Raw genomic sequence first — 6,599 nt, forward strand, 5'->3', positions numbered from 1 at the left:
GAAAAAACTTAAGGATTCTTCCCCAGAGCCACTGAATATTCAAATTGAAGGTATTTCTCCTGAAAAAGATAAAAACTATATCTTTCCCTCTTACAGTTTTATCACTGAGCCCACGTGGGATTTTTAAGAGCTGATAATAGGCAGTCAAGCAACTGGGCACCCCTGTTTCATAGCCAAGCCATATGTCTGACATAAAGTAAATGTTGGAGAAATGTTTATGGAATGGAGGAATGAACGTTTTTGTGTTGCCAGTTCAATGCTTTAGTGACTGAATTACATATCTTTTTTTTCTACTAAAGAGGTCTCCAATCCAGGAAATTTAAGAATCCTGCATCTACAGCTCTGCCTGATCTCATGTTGTCTCAGCTAACTGGAAAGATATGGTTAAGAATCCCGAGTTTATTGTAGGTCTCACAAGTTTATTTTTAGTTCCTTGTGTCACCTTGCTGTCTGAGAGTTAAATCAGGCATTTTGTAATGTGGCTTAATTGTATGTCTCCATTTCCAGTGGAGAAATCATTTTTTCATAGGCGGAAATTCCATGGCTAAGGAGCAAGAACTGTAAGGTAAACCAGAATCTTGTGAGCGAGTTCATCATGCTGCTTACAAATGTGTATATTTAATTTCCAATCACCTACACTAATAAAGGAAGGGTTGTTCCATGATAACGATGTGATACAAAGAAAAGATATTTAATAAAAGAGGACCAAGTCAGACCATCAATTTGGAATCACTAATCATTTAATTAGCCAGTCTTAAGATCCATATGAAATTTCTACATATATTCTTTCCAAAAAAAGTCTTATGGTTTTTTAAAGCTGTTCTAGTTGAATCTTTGATGTTGGTAGTCTTTTCTGGGCTTTGGAAAGCATAAAGCTGTGTTTCTTGAAATGTGGATCATTTTGATAAAGCTTTATAATCACTCAATCAGGAAAGGTTTCTTTTGTCTTGGAAAGCATGGCAGGATTTTGAGGCAGTAGCTTTAACATCATGAATTTTCTTTGGCTTAGGTTAAGTATTGAAATTATTCGACCTTCCTAGAGTATGCTGGGTGACCAACCTCCTCACTGATGATTATTCCATTTGTTTTCAAATTGCTCTTGGGGTCTAACTACTAAGAGCAATGCCAAGTCACAATATTACTCATGGGACAATCTGTCATTTTAACTGGGCAACCTGCCTAATTAAGGAAAAAAAAACTGGGTCTTTGCTTATGAGAGACTGAAATTCTTTTGAGAGCCTTTCAGGAGTACAGAGGAGTCCTATTTCATGTGGTTAAAGTAGTGAGTTCAAAGTGGCTATGTCCTTCTTGATGTACCCTCCCTCTGGATACTCCAAAGTATCCAGCTAAACAGTTTCCCACTTCCTAACCTCAACCACCATATTGGCCTCTAAGCAAAAGGTCCCCACAGGCAAGATCTGGCACCATCAGCCAAGGTTAGGGAGCTGTCAGTGTTGGTGCAACAAGAACCCAGAATTGGGGAATTCTCTTTCCCTCAATTGGCCACTACTTCTTTACCCCATAGAAATATCCAGAATCAGGCCTGGCTTTGAACTGGGCAAATTATGAAGTCACTCTAAGAGAGTGGTTCACCATGGGGTTATTTGCTGTCCATGGGACATCTGGAAACATCTGTTAATACTCCCCCGTGTAGGGCTAGGGATGTTGCTGAACATGCTGCAATGCACAGGACAGTCCCTGTCATAATCATCTGGCCTCAACTGTCAATAGTGCTGAAGTTGAAAAACCAGGCTCTTAGCCTTGGTTTTCCTCCTTAGTGATGTGCAAGTAATACCACTTCCTTATCAGGCTATTGAGAGGCAATGTGGTCATGAGTGCATTATTTTGGGCAGATATCAGGTACACAATGGGCATTTGGTACTAGACAGCTATAGGAAATTTTAGTGGGGTGCAAACAGATTGCCCCTGTCAAGGCCCTCTAACCACTGCTTGGCTTTGTGCAGTCTGGTCTATCTTCTCAGGTCCACATTCACGTTATGAAGCTCTATGCTTTCTCTTGTACTTGACGTTGCCTCGTGCTTTGGGATTTTAATTTTTCAAGTCTTTATTTGGTAGGTAGAGGATTCATCACGTTATTGTTTTAGGCAGGAGAGTGTGGACGGGTGAAAGTATCTGCTTGAACTCGGATGTATTTCTGAAATTTTCACACGTGCACAAGAGCTCTCAGACTGGAAATGAGCTCTTGGGCATTTTCTTCTAAAGTTTAAGAAAGGAAAAAATTGATGCCCTACTTATTTTCATTTCTAGGTAATCTAGATTTTTCTACCTGAACTTGTAAGATGTTGACTTTTTGCTTGAAATTAAAACTAATTCACAATGTAATTTCCTACTTTTCTTTTAAATTAATGTTCTGGGAGTTTAATAGGACCTTAAAACTAAAGATGCTATTTGGCCAAGATAATATTTCTAAAGTAATAGATATAAATCACATATCATATGATTCGTCTGTTCAATTCAGTGGTTTTTTTAATACGTTCATATTAGTGTAACCATTATCTCAATTTTAGTGTAATTTCCTCCTCCTCTGCCCTGAAAACCAGTATTCATTAGTATCCCTCACCTGCTTCCCTCTAGCCCTAGACAACCACTGGTGTACGACTTTTTCCCTCTAGTTTTGCCTATTTTAGACAATGTCATGTAATGGAAGCATACAATATGTGTTCTCCTGTGCCTGGATTCTTTCACTTAGCATAATGCTTTCAAGGATTGTCCATGTAGTGGCATATGTCAGGACTTCATTCCTTTTTATGGGCAATTAATATTCCATCGTATGAATAGATCATATGTGGTTTATTTCTTAGTTCTTAGTCACTGGGATTGTTTCTACTTTGGGTTCTTATTTATAACATTGCTATGAGCATTTGGATACAAATTGTGTGTGCTCATTTCTTTTAAGTATAAACCTAGGAATGAAATTGCTGGGTTATAACTGTTTAACCTTTTGAAGAACTGCTGGGCTGTTTTCCAAACTGGATGTACCCTTCCCGCCACTAGTGTGTGGGCTCTGATTCTCCTTATCCTTGCCAACTCTTGTCATATGTTTTTTGGATCATGGTCGTCCTGTGGGTGCAAAGTGGCAAGGGAATTTTTAAGTAGATTTTCTATTGTCATTCTCTTCCTTTGCCCCATTCTTTCTTTCTGGATCATAAGCTGTTTTATCAGTTGACGAATCACCTTAATTTCTTTATTTCTAACTTTAGATCAAAAACTTGAAATCCTCTGATTCTTTTAATTTTTTTCCTCTTGTTTGTCCGTGAGATCTATTCCTGTCCCCACCTGAAACCCCTTGACTTCAGTTCTCACTGGCAAGCAACCCTTTTGGTGGAGCCACACAAAACTGCGAGTTTCATGGGTCAGAATGCTCAAACATCAGCAGTTCTTCACAGCTCAGCCTAGCGTCTATTTCAGTGTTCTCTTTCCTAGACACGATGTCTTGTTGAATGGTCTGGAGAGAGGGAGTTAGAGATTCATAGGAGGTCTGCCCTGGAGGAGTCCTTTATGTTGTGTCCATGGTGTGGTATTGTTGTGCTGCCCCAGGAGACCCTCTGGAGTACCCAGCCTGTTGGGATCTAGTGATTTGAATACACTCTTTCAACCTTTGTAATCTCCAGCACAGAGAAACATGGAAACCACGTCCTCTAGTTTTGTTCTGCTTGTTTTTTTTTTTGTGTGTGTGTGATACCAGGAGAGTTGTGGGGACAGATGAGGTTGTCTTTAAGTTTTTGTTAAAAACTTTCTTCTCCCATCAACTTGTGCCCTGCTGGGTGCTAGTCCTCATAAGCCCCAGAGTTCTTTACAAGTTTGAGCTGTGTCCCCTGGTGCCTGATCCCTGACTCTCCATCTCCTTTGAGCCTCCACAACTCTGGGAATGCAGGCATGGCTGCGTCTGGCCTGAGCTGTACCTTCAAAGGGAATTATGAAGAAATCCTGAGGAGATGATCCCAGAGCCTGGGGCCATGACTCCCTCCTCCCTACAGGTATATATTTTGGCTCCTTCCTGTGAAGGCACAGAGTCCCTTGGAATTCTCTAGAAAAGGGCTCAGGAGTTTCAGGGTCACTGAGAGAATCTATGAAACGGAACTTCCTCTTCTCCTAGTACTCGTTCACCTATTTGCATATCTTTGAATCCCGTATTTTATTAAAAGTCAAATGAATTAGAAGAAAAGACTTCCTTAAGCACAGGTAGTGTGATGGAGAGCAGCCCCCTTATGTGCAGGACTCTGGTAAAATTCCTAAACGTCTCCTCACTTGTTATGGTTTAGGTATCAGGTGTCCCCGGGTGAAGAAAGTTTATAAGTAATATGGTTGGGTCATAGGAGGTTTAACCTGATCCATGTGCTAGGTCCCTGATAGGGATTAACTGGTGACTGTAGGCAGGTAGGATGTGGGTGGATGTGGACATGCCCTTGGGGTTTATATTTTGACCCTGAGAGGGGATATCTTTCTCCTCTCCCTCACTCTCTCCTAGTGGAATGTATTAAGCTACTTTTCTCTACCACACACTTCTGCCATGGTGTTGTGCCCCACCTTGCCCACAGCAATGGAGCCAGACATCTATGGACTGAGACCTCTGAAACCATGATACCCCAAATAAACTTTTCCTCCTCTAAATGTACTTGTCAGGTCTTCTGGTTGCAGCAGTGAAAAAACTAAAACCCCTCTCTAGTGTGGGTGAGCCTGAAATGAACGTATCATACCAACCTGATATGACCCTCCCCCAAGTAAGAGAATTCCTCTTTCCTGGTTGCCTTTGGATTGGAACTGAAACATCAGCCATGTCTGGCTCTTGAGACAGACATTGGATGGGAGCAGCCTCGAATCTCTTGGGTTTCCAGCTTTCTGACTCATTCTCCATCTTAGAACTTGTCAGTCTCCATGACTGTGAGGCAATTCCTTATAATAATGCATATGTATGAGCATACTTATGGATTATGGGTATATTATATATACACACAGATGTGTATATAATTACAAGAAAAATAAACATCCAACCTACTATATCTGTATCTCTGGAGATCCTAATACACAGTGTATTGTGTGCAAGTCCCTGAAGCATTCTTGTTTTCTAAGGTTTTCCCTTAATTTTTGTGTTGCTATAGATAGTCTTGTTTTGTGTCCCCTTGGTCATTCTAATGGGTTCTAGGAGGGAGGTAAGATAAACACACAAGTGAACTCAGATCTCCATCTTGAAAACCCAAGTTCGTGAAACGTTTCAAAGCAGTGAAGAACTGTCTTTTCCCTTTGTCCCTCTAAGCTCCTTCCTCATGCCACATCACCCCCTCCCTCTCCTCCTTTCCTCCAAAGTCACAACGCATTTTCTCCTCTCTCTCTCTCTCTCTCATTGTAATCTGTTCTCTGGGTCTCTTGGAAAAACTACCTCCATTTCTATGCTTTTTGGTAGTTAAATACCAGCCATGTCTCTCCTCGAAGCCTGTCATTTTCCTTTTTATTCCACTCACTGACCCTGTAAATGGCATTTGATGCACAAGAGTTGGAATAGTCATTAGCTTAAAATGGCTTTTTTTAAAAAAAATCTTTTACTGCTCTAAATCATCTTTTTTTTTTTTAAAGGCACCCTACAGTAAAGTCTCTCAATGTCCAAGCCTGGCCCTGCTGAGTTTTGATTGCCCAGGAAATCAGAGCAGCATTGAGAGCGGTGGCTCTGGGCACAGTTAGGTGAATGATCGAAAGACCCTGCAACTCCAAGGCGAGGCTCCTAGGGACTGATTGTTTTTGTTTTTGTTTTTCTTATAAAGGTAATATTAACCTTTCCTCTTTAAATTTCAAAAACAAAGCTTCTATTTATTTCCTGTTTATTCCATTTAAGCAGAATCTTTGGAGGAATCCAACACAAAGGAACATCTAGTTGGATCTACATGTTGCCAAAGTTAAATGGATTGTCACTGAGTGCAGTAACGAGATCGGGATGCTTTATGCTTCATTTTCTTGGTTCCTACATTTTTTCCATCCTGCACAGACACCTGAGACACTTTCTGGGGTCCCCTTTCATTATTTCCTCCTTTGAGGTAGTAAGGTAATATGGACTTCTTTCAGTGACAAGAGCACATGCAAAGCTATTGGCTATTTGAGAAGGACGTGCCCATCTGCATTGAGGGCCTGTGGTTAGGTATGTTTTCTTGCTGCCCTGGTTCTCATGTGACCATGTTGGCACAACCATCCCAAAGTGGCAAGTGCCTAATGAGGTAGTCCAGTTTACACGGATAATCTCAGGGACATCTCCCAGTGGAAATATGTATCCCCTGATCCACCAAGTTCTTGATCAAAAATTGGATAGAAATGGCCTTCCTCTGCATCTTAATCAACAGGGACAATTGCTTCTCTAGCCAACATCTTGTGTTATTTTCCTCATTGCTCTCTATACAAATTCATTCAATAAAACCAGCGCCATTTCCTCTTTATGCAAAAGAGCATCTCAGTCCTTTAAAGACCCCTCATTATGGTTAGTTTCCTTCTCTGTTGAAATTTGCCATCTGATCATGCCTGTTGTCTACCTTTTCTACTGGATTATTTTACATTCTAATGATTCAAATTTTTAAAGAGTTACAACATCTGTGTCA

Source organism: Spermophilus citellus (genome assembly GCF_964194105.1).
Source record: "Spermophilus citellus genome assembly, chromosome: 16".
NCBI classification, from domain to species: domain Eukaryota; kingdom Metazoa; phylum Chordata; class Mammalia; order Rodentia; family Sciuridae; genus Spermophilus; species Spermophilus citellus.